This window comes from Adiantum capillus-veneris, chromosome 7, assembly GCF_014529385.1.
Source record: "Adiantum capillus-veneris isolate H3 chromosome 7, ASM1452938v2, whole genome shotgun sequence".
In the NCBI taxonomy this organism is placed as follows: Eukaryota; Viridiplantae; Streptophyta; class Polypodiopsida; order Polypodiales; family Pteridaceae; genus Adiantum; species Adiantum capillus-veneris.
The window spans coordinates 36,849,018-36,863,234 of NC_140937.1; positions in this window are offsets into that span (position 1 = coordinate 36,849,018).

Genomic DNA, 14,217 nt, shown 5'->3' on the forward strand with positions numbered 1-14,217 from the left:
CCCGCCATATCAAATGACGGATCTGATGGTAAACCTGGTGGCCACTAGATCTATAGCGGAAGCAAACAAAGTGGTTCAGGGTTCAACTAGCGGACGATCTCTCATCACAAAGTGAGTCGAGCTCGAGCCTACTAGCAATGAGATCTAGCTCCACCTTGCAAGGGAAGCGTACTTAAACTATCTAGCAATCCTAAGACCCACCTTCCAAGAGGAGAGAAAACCTTGAGTGCCTTTTTCCCCGTGTTTCAGAGGCACGTACACTTGAGACTTCGTCGCTCTAGGGGCAATGAGTATTACTAGTATCGATTTAACACTATGGGGATAGAGAGTTCCCAACCAATCGAGACCACCCTTCTCATAGGCATTGGAAACCTGAGCCAAGCCCTCACTTCCCCCCCCCCCCCCACACTCACACTTCCTTGTATGTCCTAATTACTACCACAATGATTGTTCAACATAAAGATTCTTTGATTAGATTCCGAATCACATTGTTCGTTAAGACAGCCCTTCAACCAGTATTGCAAAGCGGCACCAAGACAGTACTCTAGTAAAAATTCTACTCAAACTAATCCAATGAATCCTCAAGATGAGAATTTCGGCAGCACCTCCCTCCTTGCTTCTCCTTCAAAAACTGTGTGTGTACCGGCAACACCTCCCCGAGGTGTGTGTGTGTGTGTGTGTGAGCATGTGTGTGTGTGTGTGATCACACCTTTAAATAGGCCTCCTCAAGCTGAAAATCGACCTTGCTTGCTATTTGCATATGGGAGCTACTCCAGTTAAGCATGGAAAGTCCAGTCTCCTACCCACCAAGTGTCCAGTTGGCTTGGTTAACTGGCTCTCACACTTAGTTGCAATCTTGGAAACTCTCCCAAGACTCCCACAATGACAACAGGCGCCCCCTAGATGCTAAAGCTAAGCCGGAGTGGCCTGGAGCCTGCTCCCACACAGCCTCGAGCCCCGGTGTCTCCCCGGGCAATTTTGGGAAAATTTGGTTTTAGGCTAAAACGGGTCATACGAGTCGGAAGTTTATGCCGAAAATTGCTATAGAAAGCCCTAACTAAGGCGTACTGGTTCGAGTACCTGCCATATTTAGCAGCCCCCCGGGGTCCAAAAATGCATTTTTTCAAATTCGGTAGACCTTGGTTCAGATTGGCCAAGGTGAAACAAGATTGGGGTGAGAATCAAGTGGTTCTTACGAAGGGGAAATAGGTAATCACTATTCCTATGCTGGGTAGAAAGCACATTCCTGGCAATGAAAGGCCACTGTTTGCTCAATCAATTAGTCTTGCTGAAGAAGTAGAGGATGATGAGGAGGAAGCCTTCTTATAGGCTAATCCGACTGTTGTTCTAGTGTTTGAAGTTGACAATGAAGGTATCTTGCAGAAAGAACAGGAACCTGAAGAAATTGTTGCTGAAACTGCTATGGGTCAGGAAATTCAGGGATCCGACATACTAAAGTTGATGGATCATAGTGTATCTTCCAGTACCAAAGAGGAAGTGCAGCAAGAGGAAAGAGATGCTAGAGACATGGTAGAAAATATCTATAATAAAAGGTTTGGTGGCTCTAAAAGAGTACAACCGGATGAACTCAGAGAGTTGAACTTAGGGACTGAGGATGACCCAAAGATGGTCAAAGTCAGCATTTATGTGGATGGAGAATTTTTACAGGATTTGTTGCAGTTGTTGCTAGAGTATAAGGATGTATTTTTTGGGATTACTCAGATGTTAAAGGTATTGATCCACAACTACATCAGCATCATATTAATCTGAGAGAAGACGCAATTTTGATTGTGCAGCAAAGATATCGGATGAACCCTAATTTTGCACAACAGGTCAAGCAAGAAATTGACAAGTTATTGGCGGTTGGATTTATCAAACCTATTCATGAGGTTACTTGGTCATCACCAATCATTGTGGTACCAAAGAAAAATGGGAAGATTAGAGTATGTGTTGATTTCAGGAAGTTAAATGCAGCTACAATTACAGACCCTTTCCCGATGCCTTTTTGTGATGCTATATTGGAGTAGGCAGGGAAAGAAATGTATAGCTTCCTTGATGGTTTTTCAGGGTATAATCAAATTCAAGTTGTTGAGGAGGATCAACACAAAACAACTTTCATAACAGATTGGGGAGCTTTTGCATCTACAATCATGAATTTTGGTCTCAAGAGTGGGCCACCATCATTCAATTTTACATCTTATAAAACATTTGAGCCTTATTTGTAGGATTTCATGAGGGTTTTTGTGGATGACTTCTCAGTTTTTGGTCAAGGAGATTTACACCTTCAACATCTAAAGTTATGTTTTGACAGGCGTCGGATGTTTAGATTATCCTTAAATCCTTACAAAAGTGTAATGGCTGTCAGAAGTGGTGTGCTATTGGGTTATTTGGTATCTCAAGAAGGAATGTCTATAGATGTGAAGAAGATTGAAGTAATTCAATCAGCACAAGCACCTACCAATGTCAAGGAATTGAGCAGATTTGTGGGACAAGTCAAATGGCATAGCAGGTACATCAGATATTTGGCCAATGTGTGCATGCCTCTTACCCACTTAGCAAAAAATCATGTAGACTTTGTATGGTCTGAACCTCAAGAGAAATCATTTCAGATTTTAAAGAAAATGTTGCCAGTTGCTCCTATATTACAACCTCCAGATTGGGTACTACCATTCCATGTATTTTTTGATGCCTCGGATGTGGCTATTGGAGCTGTGTTAATGCAAGAGAAGACCAGGGGGTGGTTCTGACTTGTGTACTATGCCAGTAGGGTACTTACCTCTGCTGAGAAGAATTATGCAGTAACTGAGAGGGAAGACTTAGGGATGGTTTATGCTTTGAATAAATTCATGCATTACGTCCTATGCAATAGGGTCATATTCCATGTTGATCACCAAGATTTGCTTTACCTTATCAAAAAGCCCTTGCTAACAGGTAGGTTAGCAAGGTGGATTTTACTGTTACAGGAGTTTGACTTCATCATTGTTCATACACCTGGAAAAGAGAATGCAATAGCTGATTATCTGAGTCGGCTTGAGACAGGAGAACTACCGATAGGAGTTCAGGATCAGTTACCAGATACAAAATTATTTGAAATTCAGAGTTCCATTACTCATTCATGGTATGATCAAATGCTTGTTTTCTTAACTGATGGTATCATGCCAGCTGAGTTTACAACAAATGAAAGAAGGAAATTTTCTCTCACTAGCAGACCTTTTCTGGTTATTGTTGGAGATTTATATAGAAAAGGGATTGATCAGGTAATTAGGAGATGTGTACCAGCCAGATTTTGAGCAATGAATTGTGTTGCAAGGAGTAGCAGGAGGTCATTTCTCAGGGGATATCATAGGAAAAAAGATATTACAAACTGGCTTATGGTAGCCTACTATATTGAAGGATGCTTATTCCTATGCAAAAATTTGTGTGGTATGTCAATAGTTTGGTCAACCTGATTCTAGGGACAGGATGACAGATCATCCTATATTACCATTGGAACCATTTCAAAAATGGGGTATGGATTTTGTGGGACTAGTAAAGCCTAAAACTAGTAGGGGGTGCAAATACATTTTAGTTGCTATTGATCATTGCACTAAGTGGGTGGAAGTTGTGGCTTTAAAAGATAACAAGGCTCAGAGTGTAGCAAAGTTCCTGTATCACAACATTATGACCAGGCTTGGTTGTCCCGTTGAATTGGTCAGTGATAGAGGGACACATTTTCTAAATGAAGTGATTTCTGAGTTAACTAAAACCCACATGATTATGCACAAAAAATCTACAGCTTATCATCCCCAGGCCAATGGACAGGCTGAAAGTACCAATAAAACACTCATTAAAATTATGAAGAAGGTTGTTCAAGAAAATAACAAAGACTGGGATGAAAAGCTAGATTCTACTTTGTGGTCTTTTAGAACAGCCTTCAAGGTAACAACAGGTATGACTCCTTTCAGATTAGTGTATGGTCTTGAAACTGTGGTCCCTATGGAGTTTGTGGTACCTAGCCTCCGAATTAGTGCTGAGAAAATGACTCCAAAGTTATCAGTTCAGCACAGAAGCAAGTATTTAATGCAACTGGAGTAGGACAGGTTGGTCAACTCATACATTACAGAGGTGATTCAGAGAAGAAGGAAATCTTGGGTAAGCATGAATGCCAAATTCAAAGTTTTCCAGGTGGGAGATTGGGTGATGCTATAAAACTCCAGGTTGGGTCCTCATCCTGGAAAGATGAACTTGAGATATAAAGGACCATATCAGATTATGAAGGACTTAGGTCAAGGAACATTCATTGTGGCAGATGTATTTGGCACTAGAGTGGATAAACCTGTCAATGGGTTCAGGTTAAAGAAGTTTCAGGGAAAGCCACGTCATTTGGAATGGCTTAAAACTACTATGCCAGATGTTGCATTCTGTGAAGTTATTGGAATTTTTCCCAATACTGTGGAGCAAGTTACTAATGGACCTTCATTAGATAATATAGGGATTTTAGTCAGATACTGGGTTGGATTTCACTGGCTCGGAGTCTGCTTGCTTGGAATGTACTGAATTGGATTGCAACTTATCGGATTATTTAAAAAAAATTTAGGATTCAAATTTGGCGTGGAAGAGCATTCAAAGTGCTCTCCACTAAGCACTATCATAAGAGTGACGGAGGGAGTAATCACATCACACCCTTTTAGACGTTGTCGTGCTTGTGTGAATCACATAAGCCGATCTTACATGTATATGCAGTAGCCCTTTAAGCTTCATTCTCCTTCTATGCCCACCATGCCTAAACAAAAATCAGGTTCAATGATGAAACCTTCGCCAGATGATGAGCAGGGTGATGCATGTAAGTTGCACCCTCGCAGGAAGGGTGTCACACTCAGAGTAGATGTGTCTGATCCAGAGGATGATGTTGAAGTGCTCCTAGAAGAGGAAACAACTCCTTTATCCTCTAGCAAGATGTTGTAGCGCCTCATGGAGCCATTCACAAATTTTAAAGTGGAGATTGACTGTCAGGCAGAATGCAATGAGAGATGGCTGTAGGCAGTTGGCTTGTATGAGTTTGCTATACTTCCCTGGAATCAATGGAAAGCAAACATCTATGCCAAGACACAAATGGAATTATTGAGGAAGACCAGAGGAGATATATTGGAAAAGGTAAATCTCAGTCCGGGTGTGGTTGCACAGGTATTTCAACTTCCTTTCACCTCTATAACTACAACACCCAAATGTTCTGATGAAGACTTGAAAAAAGAGTTTGGTCCAAGGGAAGGGGGTAGACAGTATTTCATGTTAAAAAATGTGGACTATTGTAGAAGAGAACAACTTAAGTGGTTCTTAGAAAGGGTTTTTTTTCTAGCCAAGTATGATTACATGTCTAAAGACAACTGGGCACCATTATGGTTTGCTGAGAATGGGGGTAAAGTTAGCTGGGCTCACTGGGTTTATGAGAGAATTCATGCAGAGATTTTCAGCCCGGATAAGAGGAAGACATAGTGCAGCAACAACTATCAGCATTTCTTTCAGCTCTATTTGTTTTTGCTCAAAGAGTGGATACGGGGGAGATTTCAGTGTCTGTTATGACTCCTAGTCTTGAGTCAACTCCAGTACAGGATCATATTAAAATATCTGAGAAATCAGCTATCACTACAGGTGGTGAAGTCAAATTGTAGACTTTACAAGATTTGATTGCTGCAGGTTATACTGAGGAAGAGGCAAAAATGGTATTGGCTAGTCCTGAGCATAACTCACTCGTGGGTGATTTATTGAAAAATCTGGAGGTTGATGCCCAAACACCAAGAAGGATTATAGGCAAGACTTTCACAATTCCTAAAAAGAGGAAATTGGATGCTTCTATGCATGAAGTAGCCAAAACCTTGGACTTTTCTGCAGTTGGTCCAAGTTCTACATTAAAGTTTGAAATTAAGGTTTTTGATGTATCAACAGCTCTTAAATGCTTAAGGATTTACAGGGCTTTGCGACTGATCAGCAGCAGCAGCAGATGGAAGATCAATTACAAAGTGTATGAGATTCTGATGTTTCAAAAGTCATGCTACAGCAGCAGTCGGAGTTAGCAGAATCTTTGAAATTAGAACTAGTGGACATGAAAGAAAGACATCAGCAGGAAATGCAGCTTCAATTACAGCTACATCAACAAGAAGTAGCCAAGGTTAAATTGTCCTTGGGTATGTTTCAAGATTGGACAAAAGATTTGGAAAGTAGCGTTAATTTTGAATTGGATCAAATTTCCGTCAGAAATACAGAATTACAGGTACAAAATGAAATGCTTCAACAGAGGTTGAAACCTTTACAGGAATTAGAGAGGCAGGTGTTGGCTCAAGAGGATGTAAATGTCACTGGAGTGCTTATGGAAGAAGGAGATCTGAATTTGGTCACGCAGCAATTAGTAAATGGGATGCAAGATGTGTGGAAGGCCATGAGAGAGATATTGACTTCAATTGTCAAATATCCTTATGAAGTTGTGAAAGCAGGATTTCACAGTTCTTATGAAGTTGATTTGTTGCAGAAAGTGGAACACTTGAAGAAAGAGAAGTAGATTTATCTAGAACAGTTGCAGGATTACAAGGGAAAAGAGTTGCATAAAGAGGAAGAACATATGTTTGGATCAGGTTCTGCATTGAAGAAGTTAGTGGATGTTTTTGTTCAGACTTTGCAAGCTAAGGATCAAGTTCAGAAGTCAAATGTTGAAGAGCTTTCAGTGGAGGATGAACCTAAGCAGGACTTGGTGGTGGGTGATATTTTATTGGAGAGTGCACCTCGGCAGGAATTTGCAGTTGTTGCAAATGCTGGAGATCAAGTGTTTTTGAAGATCAAGTTGTTCATGAAGTGTTTACTGAATGTTTCCAAGAAGGATTTGCAATTTAAGGGTGGTAAAGACTCACTATTTTTGTCTGTCTCTTTCTGATCAAGAGATATGTGGATTTGAGTCGGATTTCTAGGAAATCCACCACCGGGGCGTGCCATGTGCTGACAAGCATATTAATATGACAATTTAGTAGTTAGTCAGATCTGTTTTATTAGTCAGTCGGATATGCTTCATCGGATATGTAGTAAGTCAAATTGTAGTTAGTCGGATGTTGATTAATCGGATATTTTAAAGTTATACTGTATCAAGACTAAGGTTGTTATAACTTCTTGGGAAAGCTAAATATAAGCCGGTTCTATACGCTGTGAAGGGTGGATTGTACTGAGATATCTGTAGTTCTTTCTTGATGAATGAAGCATTCTTCCTCTCTATTCTAAGTTACTTCTTCTCTCATTCCATATACTCTGTGTCATGTTACTGTTTCTGAATGTTAAATTTGAGTTATGAGAGGATAAGAGTATTATGATGAACCAGTTTTTTCTCTGTTTTGATGAACCACAACAGAATAGGTGGCGTAAAGATTGGGGATTTGAGAGGCTTTACAGAGAGAGAAGGGTGCTGATTATGGATGAGCAGAAGTGGTTTGCAAAAAGATTGTACATTGTGTAAATCTACATTTCTATAATGTACATCGATTGATTTTGAGGTCTCGATGCAGATGCAGTGTTGGTTGTAGTAGTGCATGGAGGGTACATGTGTGGCACGTAGGGTCACTTCCATTGGATGTCTAGAGTACTGCATGCGAGGGTCCGGGTATTATAGCATCGGATTGGTGCGGCAGCCGGAGTCAGTTGTTGATGACTCATGAGTACGTGGAAAGCATGCATCATGTGATTAGCAAGGGTATGTTGGCAATATGCAAAAAAATTCTTTTTTTGAACCTTCCAAATGCCTTTTTACTTCTTCCATAAGGATTGTCATGAAGTAAATTGCAGAGATGCAGATTCTAAAATTGCAAAAATACTCCAAGTGCGAGCAACAATGCAACGGCGGGGAAATTCTTGCACTTACTCTTCATTGTGCTAGAAGTCTAAACTTCCATGTTCCTCTTTTAATTGTACCAAGGGCGGTGATGTCCAAGAGATGAAGGTTGATGTGGCATAGGGACATATCAGCGAAAAGCAAATGGAGTGCCTATGACCGGGCATCAAATTCATCAAGGGATGCCCAAAAGTTTTTGCAGTTATGCAGCAAAGAAGACCATGCGATGTTGCGATTGGCAGTGTGCTGCTGAAAAGACATGATTTCCTTTTTTGTTCATGCTGTTGGAAATGTATCAATTGTTTCATACTTCTTGCACTTGAGGTCCTCTACCTCGGCTATGCCTAAAAAAAGATTTGTATAAATTTGTAAAACAAATTGTAAAAGAGAACTTGCACATAACCAAGGCATTTGACTTCTAATCAAGGGTCACTTGATGGGTTAAAGTCCTCCGTGCGTGCCAAGTGTTATGGTGTGGGCCATACACCATAAATACAAGGGATAGGAACCTTAGTCTAAGGGTAACGGGAAGATTTCAAAAGGCAAACATGAGGGGACACCAAGGGGATCTCATGGGGAAAGCACAAAGGGTCATAACGGGATATGAAAGGGTATGGGAAGTCTCTTATCACTTGTAATCAGCCCGCAATCATTGAATAAAGCAAGTATGGACTGGGATGTATGGTTACTTCTTGCTTCTTCTTCTGTAACGGCTCACATCTCTCCTCTTTCTCTACTTCTTCTTCCTCTTTTTGTATGAACATAGACTCGGTGAGTCTTTCCCTCTACACCGGATCTTCATGGTCTCTATTTACAATACCTTGGATTTTTTTACCAGTTAGTACCTTCATTTTTGGAGCATCTAGAACATGTGGTTCCATAAGAGCTTGGGCCGCTTGGATGAGCTCCTTGCACATTTACAACCTCTCTTTTTCATACCTTGGATGAGGATACATCAGCCATCTATGATCTTGGGTTTGATTGGGTTCTAGCCTAGGCCTTCAAAATTACACCTAAAGGCTAAAAGATTTTGTCCACCAAGGCTAAACCACCTTAGTCAATCTTTGACTCTTTAGGTCCCTTTGTGATTTTCTTGCTTTCTTGATCGTGTTTAAGTTGTTCTTTTGTTTGATGCAATTTTTTTCTACAACAGATTTCTCTTGTAGCCTCTTTGTTTCCATTTTGTCTCGTTTGGCTTTCCATGATATTCTTCTTGTTCTCACCGATAAGTTTTTGATTTGTGTTTGGGGTGGCAATGTAGAATCCTCCTGAATGATTTCATTTTTGGCAGCTTCTTGAGCTTGAGATCAAGTCATTACCTTTAAAGGAATTTTGGGTTCTACGTCGGATCCGCTTCAAGAAGGCATCACACCTACAATATTCATTGTTTCTTTTCCCTTGTTGTTTGGATTCCTAGCACAGTGTTGGAGTATATGGTCTCTTCCACAACGGTCACAGAATACAAATAATTCTATTTGTGGACCCTTGTTTGGACAACGTTGTGCCCAATGGTCACCTCCACATTCATAGCATTCATAGCATGGACCTTCTTGTTTCATAGCTAGTGATCCAGCCAATGGTTGGTCTGGCATGGTAAGAATGTTCTTGGAACCATACTCTTGATAGGATAGGAACATGAGCGTATTTGCATCTATGGAGTACTGATTTCTCATAAGTTGTGTCACATGTGCTGGCCCAGTGTAGTTGACTACCACTCTACCATCATTCAGAAGTGGTGGTTGTTGCCCTAGCATTTGTTGCGGCTTTGGTTGAGTGCTACACCATCGAGTGGGGTGATCCCCTCCACAAGTATTACATCTCCTCAAATGAGGCCGTCGTACATTATGGTTTTCTATGTAAACTTCATTTATCCTTCTAATCACCTCCTTGATCACTTGGTCAAATCTCTACATAGTAGAAGTTTTAACATCTTGCTTTGTTACGGGTTCACTCTTTCGAGAAGAGGTACCACTAGTCAAGCTTTGTATGTCATACATCACCTCTCCGTAGGCCTTGCAATTGTCAACTAGATATAGAGCTTCTCTAGTGACTTGCTCAAACTTCATGCATGCTTTCAAATGTAGGTCCTTTCTAAGAGTTTATACTCAATCCCTCTATGAAGAGAACTAAAAATCTCTCATCTTGACGTAACTCTCTCATAGAACATCTGTCTACGTATTGTTTGAAGTGAAGTAGAGTACCCTTCACTATTTTGTCCTTTTTCTATTTGAAAGCATAGATCTGGGACATTTTGGTATGTTTGATTCCCCTTTTTGAGAACTTCTCTAAAAATTCTTGTAGAGTTGTGATATGTTGGGAAAATCATCTTTGTTTAGTGGTTGGAACCAACTCAAGGTTGTTCCTTCCAACTCTCAAAACTTGTTTGAAGAGTGAGACATGAGAATATGGATCCCCTCACCCATTGTTTTGTTTTTTGACACATTGAGCCACTTGATATGGTCTTAATCGTTGTGGTTCAACCACTAATCTAACCAATTTGTGGTCTCTTGGAAAGATATCTCTCGTGCTCTCGTCTCGTCTTGGAGAGAATCCTAGTGGAATCCTATGAGTTACTTGTTTTGGCATGATTTTTGATTGAAAGTAAGTAGAGATCGGAGTATGCTTGTATGTATATCTTTCTAGGTCAATTTGGTTGACAAGTTTGTACTCTCTTTCATACTTATCTACCATCAAAACTTGCACTTCATGGGAATTTGTATACGTGAATGCATAGAGATTCTTATAGAATGGCATCTCTCCAGCATAGGGTTCTACACACTGATAAAAGATATGTTGATCCTTGTTTGTGAATCTATATATTCCCTCATGATCATAATCTATAAGCACTCTCATGGCTTCATTGGTTCTGATGAATCTCACATTTGGTTTGTTGATCAGTGGATGCCTCTCCTCTAGGTATTCTCCCAATCCCACTGTTGAAGGCATTGCAACATTTCTTGCATTTTTCATGTCTCAGAGTGGAGTAGAGAACCCTAGTGGCGGGTGATCTCCCACTGTCAATGCATCCATTGTTGGAAATGGAATAAGTGCTTTCTTTTGAAAACACAAATCAACTGACACCGATACATTTCCTTCACCAATAAGAATTCCTGAGCAATATGCATTTGGGTTTGTCTCACAGACACTCCCAAGGGCAACCTTTTGTGTGGCTACAAACATGCATACTCTATCACCTTGATTAAAATCCATATGTGCAAGAAGGTTTCAATAAATATTTGTTAAGAAAACCATCACAAAATCATTTTATTGTGAGTATATATGTAGGTGTTTCATTATGATTATATACACAGAGGGCACTATATGTGGTTTTCTCATGATGGGTATACAGAATCCTATGGACTTAGGGCCATATGATGCTATAAGTAGGTGGTTCATATTGAGTATGTATAAAACATATGGCCTTTAGTCCATATGATGTTTTATGCAGGTGTTTTGTGTTGAGTAAATATACATCCTGTGGCCTTAGAGCCATAGGGAACTATTTGTAGTTGTCTCACGATGGGTATTTAACATCTTGTGGCCTTAGGGCCATAGGATGCTATATGTAGGTGTTTCGTGATGCAACTATACACATCCTATGGACTGAGGGCCATAGGGCACTATATGTAGTTATCTCATGATGGGTATATAACATTCTATGGCCTTATGGCCAATATAGAGCTATATGTAGGTGTTTTGCGATGCAACTGTACACATCCTATGTCCTAAGGGCCATAGGACACTATATGTAGTTGTCTCATGATGGGTATATAACATCCTGTGGCCTTCGGGCCATAGGATGCTATATGTAGGTGTTTCACGATGAAACTGTACACATCCTATGGCCCTCAGGCCATAGGGAACTAGTTGTAGTTGTCTCACGATGGGTATTTAACATCCTGTGGCATTAGATCCATAGGATGCTATATGTAGGTGTTTCGTGATGCAACTATACACATCCTATGGACTGAGGGCCATAGGGCACTATATGTAGTTATCTCACGATGGGTATATAACATTCTATGGCCTGGCCTTATGGCCAATATAGAGCTATATGTAGGTGTTTTGCGATGCAATTGTTCACATCCTATGGCCTAAGGGCCATAGGACACTATATGTAGTTGTCTCATGATGGGTATATAACATCATGTGGCCTTAGGGCCATAGGATGCTATATGTAGGTGTTTCGTGATGCAACTGTACACATCCTATGGCGTGAGGACCATAGGGCACTATTTGTAGTTGTCTCACGATGGGTATTTAACATCCTATGGCATTAGAGCCATAGGATGCTATATGTAGGTGTTTCGTGATGCAACTATACAGATCCTATGGAGTGAGGGCCATAGGGAACTATATGTAGTTATCTCACGATGGGTTTATAACATTCTATGGCCTTATGGCCAATATAGAGCTATATGTAGGTGTTTTGTGATGCAACTGTACACATCCTATGGCCCTTAGGCCATAGGACACTATATTTAGTTGTCTCATGATGGGTATATAACATCCTGTGGCCTTAGGGCCATAGGACACTATATGTAGTTGTCTCATGATGGGTATATAATATCCTGTGGCCTTAGGGCCATAGGATGCTATATGTAGGTGTTTTGCGATGCAAGTGTACACATCCTATGGCCTGAGGGCAATAGGGCACTATTTGTAGTTGTCTCATGATGGGTATTTAACATCTTGTGGCCTTAGGGCCATAGGATGCTATATGTAGGTGTTTCGTGATGCAACTATACACATCCTATGGACTAAGGGCCATAGGGAACTATATGTAGTTATCTCACGATGGGTATATAACATTCTATGGCCTTACGGCCAATATAGAGCTAGATGTAGGTGTTTTGCGATGCAACTGTACACATCCTATGGCCTAAGGGCCATAGGACACTATACATAGTTGTCTCATGATGGGTATATAATATCCTGTGGCCTTAGGGCCATTGGATGATATATGCAGGTGTTTCGCAATGCATACATACACATCCTATGGTCTAAGGGGCATAGGGCACTATATGTAGTTGTCTCCTGATGGGTCTATAACATTCTTATGGCCTTAGGACCATAGGGCACTATATGTAGGTGTTTTGTGTTGACTATATATAAATCATATGGACTTTAGTCTATATGATGTTTTATCAAGGCGTTTTGTATTGAGGGCGATGGGGCTCTATATGTAGTTGTCTCATGATGGGTATATAGCATCATTTGGCCTTAGGGACACAATGAGTTTGTATACATCCTTTGGACTTAGGTCCATGGGATGCTATATGTAGGTGTATTGATATGATTATATATATACATCCTATGGCCTTAGGTCCATAGGTCCCTATATGTAGGTGTTTCATGATGACTATATGAACATCCTACGGACAAAAGGCCATAGGATGCTATAGTTGATGTTTCTAGCTAAATATATATAGATCTTATGGATTTATGACCACAAGGTCCATAGCTTAGGGAGTGATTATATATATACATCCTATGGCCTTAGGTCCATAGGGCCCTATATGTAGGTGTTTCATGATGACTATATGAGCATCCTACGGACAAAAGGCCATAGGATTCTATAGTTGATATTTCTAGATAAATATATATAGATCTTATGGATTTATGACCACAAGGTCTCCTCAATTCGTGTTTTTTGGTGAGCTATATATGCATCCTATGGACTTTGGGCCATAGGGTGCTATATATAGTGATTTCAGAAAGCTAGAGCCTGCCAGGACATAAGGGGGTACATATGAGCCGCACGATATGCCACATGGCGCATCCACATTCATTGATAATATGCCACAACCATTGATTATATCTAGAGACTGTGTCTCAAGTAGTCCCGTGGATGTACATCCATATGACATGTTTACATCTTTGAAGGGACATAAAAAACAATGGTGTGCACGTATCGCATGATCAAATGTGTGATCAAATTGCACCTTTACAAGCCTCTTCACAAATGCGCACCAGCACCTTTGCAACCCATTCTAGTATATGACCTCCTCGTTTAAATACTATTTGTATAAATATATACATGTATGTTGCATGTATACTTACCCTTTCAAAACACGTGCAATTAGTGCGCAATTGCATGTGGCGAAAAAAGCATTTCTTTGTTTTTTTGCTTACCCCAAATTTTTCTAAAATGTGTTTTCAAGTCTCCCGATCAATACTGCACACAAAAATATCGCACTTTTTTCGAGGGAAAATTCTCTAATTTTGAATGTTTTTTAGTGTATTTTTCAGTATGTGATTTTGGTCCCGGGACGGAGATTTCGACCATGGGTGTCATTCCACTCATAGCGAGACGACACGGGCATTGACAAAGTCTCACGTAAATTTTTCGAAAAAATTCTATACTCTTTTTT